Source organism: Phocoena sinus, chromosome 7 (genome assembly GCF_008692025.1).
Source record: "Phocoena sinus isolate mPhoSin1 chromosome 7, mPhoSin1.pri, whole genome shotgun sequence".
Classification (NCBI taxonomy): Eukaryota; Metazoa; Chordata; class Mammalia; order Artiodactyla; family Phocoenidae; genus Phocoena; species Phocoena sinus.
In genome coordinates this window covers 99034234-99047957 of record NC_045769.1, presented here as the reverse complement: position 1 = coordinate 99047957, position 13724 = coordinate 99034234, and the positions used below count along the sequence as shown (strand labels likewise).

Here is a 13724-nt window from a genome sequence, read left to right as displayed (position 1 = left end):
ATATATATATATATATATACATATATATTATATATGTATATATATACACATATATATATCTGTAGTCCAAGACTATTAGTTTGTGAACAAGAAACTGAGGCCCGCAGAAATCCAGGATGCCCAGGGTCACTCTCGCAATCAGTAGCAAGGCTCGGACACTAATTACACTTAGCCAGCACTCTACGAGGCCTCACGTTACAAATATCAACTTTAAATGTAAATAACCTATTTTGTTAGGCAAATAGGACCTTATTTATTTATTTGGTTTATGGGCAATGGAAGCCAGGTCAGAGTACCTCATTATTCATGGCTTTGTACTTGTGAATTCTCCTACCTGCTAAAAATTTACCTACAACCCCCAAATCAATATCCATGGCATTTTCATCGTCATTCCCAGAGATGAGCAGAGGGCCCAAAAATTTGAGTTGCTGATTATACACATTCCCAGGTGAGGTCAAAGAAGGTGCCGCTTGGCCTTCTTGTTTCAGGTCTCATACTATAAACAAGTGTCCTCTTTGTGGTCTATCTGATGCTATGTTTTTCACATTTTTGTGCTTTTTGTGGAGATTTTGGTATTTAACATGGCCCCCAAGGAGAGTGCTGCAGTGCTGTCTCCCACTCCTAAGCATAAGACGGCTATGATGTGCCTTACGGAGAAAATACAGTGTTAGATAAGCTTCTTTCAGGCACGAATTATAGTGTTGTTGGCCGTGAGTTCAATGTTAATCAACAATATACATTGAATAATGTGTCTTTAAACAGAAACACACATGAAACAAGATATGGGTTCAGTTGACAAAAATGTTGTGACCAGAGGCTCACAGGAACCTCACCCTGTATTCCCCATAGGAACAGTGATTCACTATTTGCTAATTCAGTGTTCACAGCAACTTTATAGAATTTAACTACTGCGAATAATGAGAATCGACTGTACTTTAGAGTACAACATATAAAGTCAAGTTTTCCTATCTTACTTTTACTTCCTAGTGTCAGTTTGGTTTAAGTGCTTTTTAAATATGATAGCTGTGCTATCATAGCCCACATTCTTGAGTTAAAAAAAAATTAAAGCTTTTATTGGCTGCAAAAATGGCTCCTAAGTGCAATGTTGGAAGGGATGGATTTAAAGCCATTGTTGGTTTGAGCGGTTCAAATATCTTGCTAATTTCATAGCCTTTGAACCACTTATGAAATAGCAGTAGCTACCAAGTTTGCAGTTCCTTTAGGAGTGTTTATATTTCTTATTAGCATTAAAGAAGAAATTTACAATAATCTTCACTTGGCAATTATGAGTGCATGTCATTGTATCAACAACATGGCATTCAACCTTATTTTGCCATTAATAGAAAATGCAGTTTTTATGTGAATTATAATAAAAACCAAGTATTGCTTAGCAAGTTTTTACTCGTTATCCCAAGCACTGCTATGATTTATGTTCCAGTATATAACATATACGTTATATGTTGTGTTATAGAGGAATGAGTGTAATTCCTTGTGATTTGTTAAAATGTAGATATTTCCAGGAGGGACAACATACTAAACTTTATCGATTTCTTTTTGTTGCTTTATATCATTTTGGACCATTGTACTTTATAGACAAAGACAATTTTGGCCAGTCATGCCTCAGTATAAATGAGATTACCAGATGGTTTCCTGACTACAGATTCTTCCAGAAGGCTTTGGTGGAGAGAAATGGGTCGGTGGGAGTGGAAAAAAGAGTTCAGCAAGAGATAGTGAGCTAATCTGTGTAAGTGGCCTGTTATGGGTTGAATTATGTCCTTTTCAAAAAGATATGTTGGCATCCTAACCCCCCAGTACCTCAGAATGTGACTGTATTTGGAGATAAGGTCTTTACAAAGGTAATTAAACTAAAATGAGACCATCAGGATGGGCACTAATCCAATATGACTGGTGTTCTTATTAAAAGGGGAAATCTGGGGACTTCCCTGGTGGCCCAGTGGCTAAAACTCTGCACTCCCAATGCAGGGGGCCCAGGTTCAATCCCTAGTCAGGGAACTAGATCCCACATGCCACAACTAAAGACCCCGCATGCCGCAGCTCAAGATCCCACGTGCCACAGCTAAAAGATCCCACATGTCACAACTAAAGATCCTGCAACTAAAGATCCCGCACGTGGCAATGAACATCCCGCAGGCCACAACGAAGATGCTGCAGCTAAGACTTGGTGCAGCTAAATAACTAAATATTTTTAAAAAAATAAAAATAGAGGGCTTCCCTGGTGGTGCAGTGGTTGAGAGTCCGCCTGCCGATGCAGGGGACACGGGTTCGTGCCCTGGTCCGGGAAGATCCCACATGCCGCGGAGCCTGCGCATCCGGAGCCTGTGCTCCACAACGGGAGAGGCCACAACAGTGAGAGGTACAGCAAAAAAATAAATAAAAATAAAATAAATAAATAAAATAATAAAAGGGGAAATCTGGATACAGAGACCAGGCACGCGCGCGCGCGCACACACACACACACACACACACACACACACACAGAGAAGGAAGATTTTCTTTTCTCGCCACTTCCCTAGAATTGTGCCTGGGAGGTGCCTCAGGCCCAGCTGTCCCAGTTCTCCCCAGTCATTCCTTCCTTGCTGGCAGGGGATGGGAACTCTGGAATCTCACTGCTTTTACCTCAGCTTGTGGGGCTCATGTCCCTCTCTGCTCTCTGGCAGGTTGTATACCTCACAGACCACTTTCTCTGAAACCCCTAAGTCTACTCACCACTAGCTTCCTCACTGGCTCCCCTGGATCCAGACCCTTGCTAGTCTCAAGAAACAGAAAATTCTGACTCTGACACACTGTACACAAAGTCTCGAATCCTTTCAAGGCATTGGCTTTGATATTTCAAAAGCTTAATCTTTTGCTTTCAACAGACTCTTAAACTCTTCCCTACTTATGATTTTGAAGTCTATTTTGAAATGCAAAAATATCAGGAATCAGCTCTCTGTTTCCTTTCATTCTTTTCTTAAGGCAATAAAGGCAAAATAATTAGTAGCCTGAAGGTTGAGGGTGCAGGGAGGGGTAGGGATAACAGGAAAGAACAGATAGGAAAGAGGGGAACATCAGTTAATGTTCAAAATACTGTCCTCCCACATATATTTGTTGTTCTTTTCTTACCACAGCTTCTCAGGTAGTTCTCAAACTTGAGGATGAAGCAATTATACTCCAATAAAGATGTTAAAAAACAAAAACAAAAAACTCGAGCATGTCCAAGAACTATCCAGTAGAGTTGCACAGACCCCATTCTCTTCAAAGAAGACTACTTTGGACCAATGGAAGCAGTTAAGCCGTTATATTACTTTTCACCTGTGGGCACATCCAGATTGAAATAGGAACTTGCAATCTTATAAATAGAAGGAAATTTTTTAGGTAAATAAGACTGAAATTTATTTTTCAACCAAGAGTTGAAGAGCAACCTGGCACTGGCTGAACAGCAAAGCCTCTTGAGACTGCAGCTCTGTGGCCCTATGGCTTTGCCTGTGAAGCAGTACTTTTAGCCACAGCTGGGGTGCTGGGCCCTTATTGAGGCAAGACTCACATAAGACAGAAATCCTTCAAAATGACCTGACAGATCAGAGAGGAGTCAGGCAGACTGTTCTGCTGTGCTGCATCTAAATTGCAAAGGAGAAGAGAGACAGGGGAAATGGTGTAATTAGAGGCATTTTAAGCTCCCTCGTAGGAGGAACAGCAAAATATTCTATATTTGAAATCGTAGTGGGAACTTGAAGTTCTAAGGTAGTGGGGAGAGGGATAGGGAACAAGGAGAAAGGAAGAATTAAAGGAAGAAGGCGCCATGTGCTCTCAGACTCGGAGAGAAAGTGTTTGATCAGACACTTCGAAGAATCTGAAGGTGAAGGCACAGTTCTAGGAGAAAGGAGTAGTAAAATCCCATTTCTCCAAAGTACAATGAGAGATGTAAGGCTAGAGAAGAAAGAACAAGAGATTGAGGGGCAGGGGTCGAGGGCGGGGTTGACAGGGCAGAAAGGACTAAAATGAAAGGTTGACTATTTACAAGGCATCAAATAAAAATTGATTTTTTTTAGTAAAATTATTTCACTGTACAGAGTCTCTAGGCATGCCATTAATGTTTAATTTATTGTAGATTATACTGTTTTATCACACTATGTATTTTTTTTCTAAAAATGCTTTACAAAGTGCTAACCAATCTTCTTGGCCACAGTTCAGAGTACAATTGTGGAGCCTTATATAGACTTAGAGAGTTTCCCCTTCTGAAGGCTAATATTGATCTCTACCTGATCCTGCCAAGCTGGGGAAATAAGCATGAGTTGTTTCTTCAATGAAGAGCAACTCAAAACTGCTCTGGTTCTTAGAGGAGAGGCAAAAACACCAATGTTGCAAGTTTCTCCTGTAAAAGTTTTCTTGGACAAGTAATCCCTCACAGTTGTATAGCACTTTATGCTTTTAAAGCACTTTCAGATGCATTGTCTCATTTGAATTGAATTTTAGTGAATTGTATCATAAAGGGCATTTTCTATATCATGTGTTTTTACATACTGCTTTTTCCACCATCAAAACCAATAAAAGGGCTTCCCTGTGGCGCAGTGTTTGGGAGTCTGCCTGCCGATGTGGGGGACACGGGTTTGTGCCCCGGTCCAGGAGGATCCCACATGCCGCGGAGCGGCTGGGCCCGTGAGCCATGGCCGCTGAGCCTGTGCGTCCGGAGCCTGTGCTCTGCAACAGGGGAGGCCACAGCAGTGAGAGGCCCGCGTACCGCAAAAAAAAAAAAAAAAACAAAAAACAGTGAAACATTAGACATAGTTAATTAGATTCTTATACCCTAAATACTCAGCCTTTCACTGTTTTCATTTAGTTTTTGTTTTTGTTTTTCTCTTTCCTTCTAACTAGAGAGCATTTTATGCTGTGGTCAGTTCTCTCGACGGTCCAAATTTCTAGTCTTTCACTTAGCAAAGTAACACAAGGCCTCTAAGACCTAGAAACTAAAGTCCAGGTTGGGATGGATCTCTGGGGCTTTGTGTCATAGCCAGCTGCCCAGGTCATTCACTGGTAGTGTGAGAGTCACTGTGTCCTGTTAATGCTGTTGAAGGACATCAGAGGCTATCAACCAAAGTTTTAGAGCCAGCCTAGACCAGACTTTGAACTCTGGATTTACCACTTAATAGCTGTGTGGCATCCTCTTTAAAGTGGTGATATCCACTTCTTGTCATTTGTAAAGTTTCTAAGTACAGTAGAGTTCCTGCCATACAGTAGGCATTGAATGAATGTTCATTCTACTCCTTACTTCAGAGAAGGAAGACTGTTGAAAAGTGGAGTCACCCACAGTTTACGTGACAAAGACTGGTGTTTGATCTTCTTGACAGAAGTAGAGATGGGAAGGCCACCCTCAATCCCCAGGGTAATTTTGTACATTGCTAAACTCTGACCAGTCCACCAAGCCTGCTGAAACCAGGGCATCTGCTGACACCCCAGTGGATGCCATAGTCCCCATCAGGCAGGTCATGAGGTATCTACACACCATAATCCCAAAATGACCCCAATGCATACCGTATTCCCAAAGAAGACTAGGCCAGCCAACCCCATAATTACACAACAGCAGATGCAGGTATCACCAGCCAACCAGCATCTCTCAAGACATTTTGCTTTCCTAATATGGGGCAGAAACAGTTTGAGTGTTTTTGCTTTAAAAGATCTACTTCCTTTCTCTTTTCCTAAACCTCATCCCTGAGGAGCTCCTAAACCTGTTCCTCTGTCTGGGTCAAGTTCCCTGCTTTACCGCTCAGCACGCAGTCTTAGGTCTCCAACAGTTTTTTTTGTTTTGTTTTGTTTTGTTTTTCCTTTAACAGCATATACGAAGAACTAGTGTCTTAGCCTCTGGGGAAAAGTCTTGGTCTTTATCCCCCTTTGGAAGAAAGCAAACAGAAGCTCTCCACGAACTTAACTTGATAGTTGCTGATTCTTTGCCTCAAGGAGAGAACCAAGCTGGGAGAACTGGACTGGAAGGTCAGAAGAATTTGCTTCCACAAGACAAATGATCTCTCTGTGACAGACAGTGGCTCAGGTTCAACAAGCACGCATAGAGTACATACACTGGCCAAACACTGCACTGGATGCCAGGATATAAAGGTGAGTAGAAAACGGTCCTTATCCTAGCCTTCAAAGCCTACTTGAAGAATAAATGAAACCTATGATACAACCTGTCATGATTGTGACTGATGCTAAAAAAGGCTCAAAATGAAAAGTGCTCTGAGTCATAGAGGGGAAGTCATCAGCTCTAATGGGAGGAAAGGGAGCTAAGAGAAGGCTTCACACAAGGGGTAATACTGATGCTAATTAGAATCTCCATGTTGGTTCTAGCCAGCAGTTATTTTGTGAAAATGAAATAAATTATGGAGTTTATTGACATTTCTGGTCCGTACTTTTTTTTCTTAACAATCTTTTCAATTTATTCATAAATTTCTGTTTCACAAATGTGTACGTGCATATACGCATACGTGCGTTCTTGTCTGTGTGTATATATGTATGTACATGAATATATTATAAGTACTGTGCTTTCTTTTGTGACTCTTGGTCCTGCCTCTCTTGTGAATTTCAAGCATTAAAATATGCTTGAAGCTACGCTTCTTCTACATAGATGATTTCTTCCAAATAAGCTGAAACTGGGTTCAGTATGCATTATATACATACCTCTTGTGACATTAATCCCCCAAATACCTTCCTTTTTTCCTTTTGAAGGCTTCCATCTTTATTTTCTGCTCCATATTTTCTTCACCATGCTTGTCATATAGCTTGCCAACATCCTGCAGCCTGTAACCCAGCAACGTGCCCCAGGATCCCTTACAAGAAATACCTGGAGAGGCCCAGTATTGTGTGGTCTTGTTATGCAGCCCTGGTTGTTACTTTCAAAGCTCCATGCAGGTCTGCAACTTCCCAACAGCTTTGTACTTTGGAGCTTGTTGCCATCTTGATTGTGAGGAGACGCTCTATTCCCTGCACTCCTCTCTTGATTGCCCTTAAGAGTATTTTCTGTTAATAGAATATTTGCTGGAGTTTTCCGTTTCAACCTGTCTACAGCTGCCTGTCCTTGAGCTGTCGCTGAGTCACACTGATCCGAGGAGAAGGGATTGTTCCCGCTCACGTTTTCATAGGAAGAGAGCGTGAAGTAACCTGGTAAAGATTCCTTAACTGAACCCAAAACTCTACTTACTGTGCAGTTCCTGTAAGCGTCCTCCCTAGCTGCCGCTACTTCATCATTTTATGTCCATTCTTGGGGAGTAGGGCAACCTTGGTTGAAGCTCACCTCACATTCCTCTGTTATGTAGGCCACAAAAGCACTTTACAAACTATAATGCATTATACAAACATGGAGTCTTACTGTAATTATGCTAGAAACAGCCACCCGTTAAAGAGTAGTCTGTCTGTATAGAGCACACCCATCTCTCCATCCTTTATCACCGTTTATGTGAACTGCTTTAGGACTAAGTTGCCTTACTGTTCCTTGCAGTCAAGAGGCTTACCCGTGTGACAGCACGAGAGTCCAAAAGAGACTTCAACTTTTTAGGAATATCCCTGTATTTTAAAATACATATATAATGAACATTGATTAATTCTGTGTACCTGTATATTTTTTAGTATCATCTATGGTTTTTTCTGCATTTGTAAATTTAAAAAATTAAAAATCCTCCCTGAGCAGAACTGTATATCTGCTAAAACATACATAATTAATGTACAAGAACAGGAACCCAATTCTGCTGAATCGACTGGCTCCTAAAGGTAACTTCTAAATCTTCCACATTTACCTTTTTTCTTTAAAAAAATGTTCATTTTCTAGTTTTTCTTAGCATCCCCTCCCCTATTTATGCTGAGAATACCCACTGTGCTTGTCAGAGCATATTTATAATAGTAGGCAACTGGAAACAATAGGAAGCAGATGCAGACACTGAGAATTTAAGTCTAATGACTGATGGTGTGTTGATGAAAACATGTTAATTTTTTTTTTAATTAATTAATTTATTTATTTAGTTTTGGCTGTGTTGGGTCTTTGTTTCTGTGCGAGGGCTTCCTCTAGCTGCGGCGAGCGGGGGCCACTCTTCATCGCAGTGTGCGGGCCTCTCACTTTTGCGGCCTCTCTTGTTGCAGAGCACAGGCTCCAGGTGCGCAGGCTCAGCGGCCATGGCTCACGGGCCTAGTTGCTCCACGGCATGTGGGATCTTCCCAGACCAGGGCTCGAACCCGTGTCCCCTGCATTGGCAGGCAGATTCTCAACCGCTGTGCCACCAGGGAAGCCCCCATGCTAAATTTTTAAAGTGGCATTTTGAATTGTATATTATACAATGATTAAAATGAGTTAAGCATTGTATATATACTGTGCATGTATGGGGGGATAAAATTGGGAAGGAATATGAAGAAACAAAAATTACCATACAGTAGCGAAATTATGGGTGACTTTAAAAAATTGCTTGTAAAAATTTAAGGTCTATTAGCTATAAAGAAAAATGAATGTCCTTCCATTTATGTCTTCATGCCATTGAGCTTTGTACTTTCTTTTGTGACTCTTGCTTCTGCTTTTCTGGCATGTGTTCAAGTGTTTAAGTGTTATTTACGCTCCTCCTGTTATAGTACATTCTAGCTATAAATGGTGATTTTTTTCCACAGAGGCTGAAAATGGGTCAGTGTGCAGATCCCCGTTCCTTCCTCCTTAATTTTCATTTCTGTGAAGTGTGAGCTGTACTGTTAAGCACCTTAAGAATCAGCCTTGCCTCACATTCCCTGTTACTCTCCTTCCTACAGCCCTGGGAGTGTAGTGAGGAGACCCTGCTAGGAAACGTCCTCTTGAACTTTAGCGCTTCATTTCTTTGCATGGATGGCCCAGTCCTGGTGCAAAATTAAAAATCACCTTCCTGATTCTCGCTTTGGTGTATCCCGTCATTCCTCTTAAGCCACCAAGCTATTATTTTTTACCCTTTTATGTTATACTGTATGCCTTGTGAGTCATGCTCCTGGAACATTTTGCTTGCTTTGCAGTACGAGTGACCCCAAAATCTGAGAATTTCAAAATTCTAGTGTTTCCCAATTCCCAGCAGTTTTTTGTTTTTTGTTTTTAATTTATTTTATTTATTTATTTTTGGCTGTGTTGGGTCTTCGTTGCTGTGCGGGCTTTCTCTAGTTGCGGCGAGCGGGGGCTACTCTTCATTGTGGTGCACAGGCGTCTCACTGCGGTGGCTTCTCTTGTTGCAGAGCACGGGCTCTAGGTGCGTGGGCTTCAATAGTTGTGGCGCATGGGCTCAGTAGTTGTGGCTCACGGGCTGTAGAGCGCAGGCTCAGTAGTTGTGCTGCATGGGCTTAGTTGCTCCGCGGCATGTGGGATCTTCCCGGACCAGGGGTCGAACCTGTGTCCCCTGCACTGGAAGGTGGATTCTTAACCACTGCGCCACCAGGGAAGCCCCTCCAGCAGTTTTTTTTGCTTTAAAAATGTCAGCACTGATATATAATACATGGATATATAATATATATGAATATATGTAAATATGTTTATATTATATGTATAGGGATGCCAACGTATGCATCAAAAATATAAAATGATGTATTAGAATGGTAAACACTGAATTAAGGAGAGATGTTTTGTTGTAATGATAAACACTGACAAAGAGAAGTAGAGTCAGTCCTTAGTATACAGGCCCTTAATGGATTGGCAATGCTTTTTTTTTTAAGGGGAGCAAATATGTTATAATGTTAAGATTTGATAAAACCAAGTGGTGGATGTATATGTGTTCCTATACTAGTCTCTATTATTGTCTGTGTGCACAAACTATTTCACAATTTTTTTTATGTTGTTTGAACTTCTTTTTTTTTTTGGCCGCTCGGCTTGTGGGATCTTAGTTCCCCAACCAGGGGATTGAACCTGGGCGCGTGGCAGTGAAGTCACCAAGTCTTAACCACTGGACCACCAGGGAAGTTACTGCTGAACTCCTTATTCCGTTGTGCTGGTACCTTTGCATTGAAATCTTACAGAAGACAGCAGTGAGAGCATTTTGGAAGTGGAACGGGAGGGGACCCTATACAAAGTGGGGAGTTGAGAGATACAGGTCATAGTTAATGGAACAAGAAACAAAAGGGCATATAGTAAGAAAATTACAAAGAGGAACTAAAGTGCATTACCTAAAATTACAATAGAGGACTTAAAAATAGTGAGACATTCATACTGAGAGGGGGGAGGGTCTAAGTGAACTAAGTACTCATGTATCAGAATGGGAAGGAAGTCCACAGAAAGTCTGTCTGATAAACAAAGAAGTGGCAATATGACTATTATTTGAGGGATAGAGAAGTAACCACCCAAAAGAATTAAAGAACTGTAACTGTTGAAAAGTTAAACTTGGTTGCTTCCCAAGTGTGGGTCTAGTAGGGTTTGGGTGGAAGGCAAAGGGTGGGGTAGGGCTGGGATGTCGCAGCAGGGCATTCTTACCTTTTGCAATAAGCTCTTCAGCACCATTGATTTTTTTTTTACTTTATAAATGTGCACACATACTGCTTTGATTTAAAAAAAAAAGTTTTAAAGATTAACACAATAGGGACTTCCCTGGTGGTCCAGTAGCTAAGACTCCACGCACCCAATGCAAGGGGCCTGGGTTTGATCCCTGGTCAGGGAACTACATCCCACATGCCGCAAACTAAGAGCTTGCATGCCGCAACTAAAAAGATCCCACATGCTGCAATGAAGATTCGCGTGCCACGACTACGACCCAACACAGCCAAATAAATAAATATTAGGGGGGGATAAAAGATTAACACAATAGTAAGACCATCAGACCCAAGAAAATATCCCCCTCTTCAATAACCTGATCAAGTTACTATGTTAGCTATGTTGTCTGCTTGCAAATAAATTGTTTTCCTCCTCAATTTTCAGTTGTTATCCTAGAATTATCCTTTGTTTTTCTTTCTCTGTTTCTTTTAATTTTTACCCTCTGCAAACATTTTAGAAATAATTTCTCTATACAGAAATTTGAAAGCTACTTATCCATTTATGGAAAGTTTGTTTCTGATGGACTATTCAATGAAACAAGGAGGAAAATTCAACTGACTTAAAACATGCCTTTGGTAAGGATATAGAAATAGAAGGTAGAGCCAGGGGGCTGGAGGGATAGGGAATAAAGTAGCTGCTAATGGGGATTTTTGGGGGTGATGAAAGCATTTAGACTTAGAGAGTGGTGATAGTTGCACATCTTTGGGAATTTATTAAAATGACTGAACTGGGGATGTCCCTGGTGGCGCAGTGGTTAAAAATCCGCCTGCCACTTGCAGGGGACATGGGTTCGAGCCCTGGTCCAGGAAGATCCCACATGCTGTGGAGCAACTAAAGCCTGTGCACCACAACTACTGAAACCTATGCACCTAGAGCCCACGAGACACAACTACTGAAGCCTGCGCGCCTAGAGCCCGTGCTCCGCAACAAGAGAAGCCACTGCAATGAGAAGGCCCGTGCAACCGCAAAGAGGAGTAGCCCCCACTCACCACAACCTAGAGGAAAGCCCACGCGCAACAACGAAGACCCAACGCAGCCAAAAATAAATAAATAAATTTAAAATGACTGAATCGTACACTTTAAAGTAGTGAATTTTATGTACGTGAAATGTATCTCAGTTTTTTTTTTGTTTGTTTTTTGTTTTTTTTGCGGTACATGGGCCTCTCACTGTTGTGGCCTCTCCCGTTGCAGAGCACAGACTCCAGACGCGCAGGCTCAGCGGCCATGGCTCACAGGCCCAGCCGCTCTGTGGCATGTGGGATCTTCCCGGACCGGGGCATGAACCCGTGTCCCCTGCATCGGCAGGCGGACTCTCAACCACTGCGCCACCAGGGAAGCCCTATCTCAGTTTTTTTAAAAGTTAATGAAAAATACTACAAGGGAATAAATTAAAATGATAATCATATTATACTTGGGGAGTATTTTTTTCTATCACATACTTCCCTAAAGTTTTGGTAATGTGATACTACTTGCATAATTTCAGAAATATTTTAAAGTAACATCATTTTCCTCAGTGTGTGGTACTATCTTCATGTGTCTAATTTTTCCTCCTAATGTCATAACATTTTTAATTTTCTCCTGTACTCAAAAGTGCATAATTATTCACGTCTTGATCAGTTTTATTTATAGTTTTGGGTTTGGTGTTACTCTCATTCTTGTTTGGCTTTTTCTTTTCATCATTTTGATGCTGCCAGATTGGTACTTGTGGTTTGTTCTTTCTTCAGTTTTCTTCACTCACTAGAACACTTTACTGCTTTCCTTGAGAGCTTTCCCTGAAACACCTATAAATGCCTTAACCAAATTGTGACTTCATGAAAAAGGAGCTGGATTTTTCTGCCTTGAATCATTCCTCAGTCTAATCAAAGCTGGCAGGAAATCTGGAGGAAGGGGGAAAGAAGCACAGGGAGAGTACGAGGAGGAAAAACTGATATTTATTGAGCTCGTTTATGTTGCAGGCTCTGCCCATGCATTTTCTCAATACTCCCTCTAGCCTGAGAGTATTACCCTCTTCATTTCAATGTAGTGTCCAGGGCTCAGATAGGTTAAGCAACTTGCTCCAGGTCACACAGCTGGTAAATAGTAACGGCAAGTATCAGACCCAGTTCTGTCTAACTTCAAAGCCAGTGGTCTCTCCTCTACACCTTCATTTTTAGTTAGCTCAATTCTATTGAGACACATTGCCAAGATGGCCTCCAAAAGTTTATATCAACTTATAACTATAATTAGTGGATTTTCATGTTTATTGGTCATTTATATATTTGCCATTAGTAGATTCTTTTATGTGTATTAGCTACTTATATAATTTCTTCTCTGAATTTCCTGCTTATTCCTTTTTCCTGTTCTCCTACTGTGTTATATGTTGTTTATGATTCTTATTGACTTGCAGCACCCTCTCTATATCATGGCTAATGTTTTTTTTTTTCTGTTATGATTATGATTTCTTAGACTGCCATTCATTTCCTTTGTTTATTGTACTTTTACATGTAAAACGATTATACTTGTTCACATTTTAATCTCTGTTCTATATGGTTGCAGGGTTACTGTTACTCTAAGAAATTATTTTACCAGCCTGAGGTTATAAAAACATTTCTGTGAATTTTGTTCTTAGTAGTTTTCACATTTTCTTTTTTATTAAAAAATATTCAGGGCTTCCCTGGTGGCGCAGTGGTTGAGAGTCCGCCTGCCGATGCAGGGGACGCGGGTTCGTGCCCCGGTCTGGGAGGATCCCACATGCCGCGGAGCGGCTGGGCCCGTGAGCCATGGCCGCTGAGCCTGCGCGTCCGGAGCCTGTCCTCCGCAACGGGAGAGGCCACAACAGTGAGAGGCCCGCGTAACGCATAAAAAAAAAAAAAAAAAAAAAAAAAAAAAAATATTCAGGTCTTTGATCTACCTGAAATTGAGCTTAGTATGTAGTATGAGAGGGAATTAACATTATTCTTTCTTTTAACAATAACCAGTTTATCTTTCTCTTAAACAATAACCAGTTGTCCCAAACCAACTCATTTTACTTTATATACTGATTTTGTATGCAACCTTTGTGGAATACTAAATATACACACACACACACATATATATATATATACTAAATTGAGATACACGCATATGCAAGAATCCGTCTCTACGGATGGCCAACAGGCACGTGAAAAGATGCTCAGCATCACTGATTATTAGAAAAATGCAAATTCACAATGAGGGCTTCCCTGGTGGTGCAGTGGTTGAGAGT

At 41.2% G+C, this 13724-nt stretch overlaps 1 long non-coding RNA gene across 3 annotated transcripts in view; it reads left to right on the top strand.

Moving 5' to 3' along the window:
• LOC116756679 overlaps positions 1-13724 on the top strand; it is a 46474-nt gene that overhangs the window by 23493 nt on the left and 9257 nt on the right. For 2 of the 3 annotated variants that reach the window (XR_004350729.1, XR_004350730.1), the window contains one exon: positions 5829-6108. This is a non-coding gene — a long non-coding RNA (uncharacterized LOC116756679). Of the gene's footprint in view, positions 1-3131; positions 3288-5828; positions 6109-13724 lie in introns of those variants that run through there. The other variant, XR_004350731.1, reaches the window with a different exon arrangement.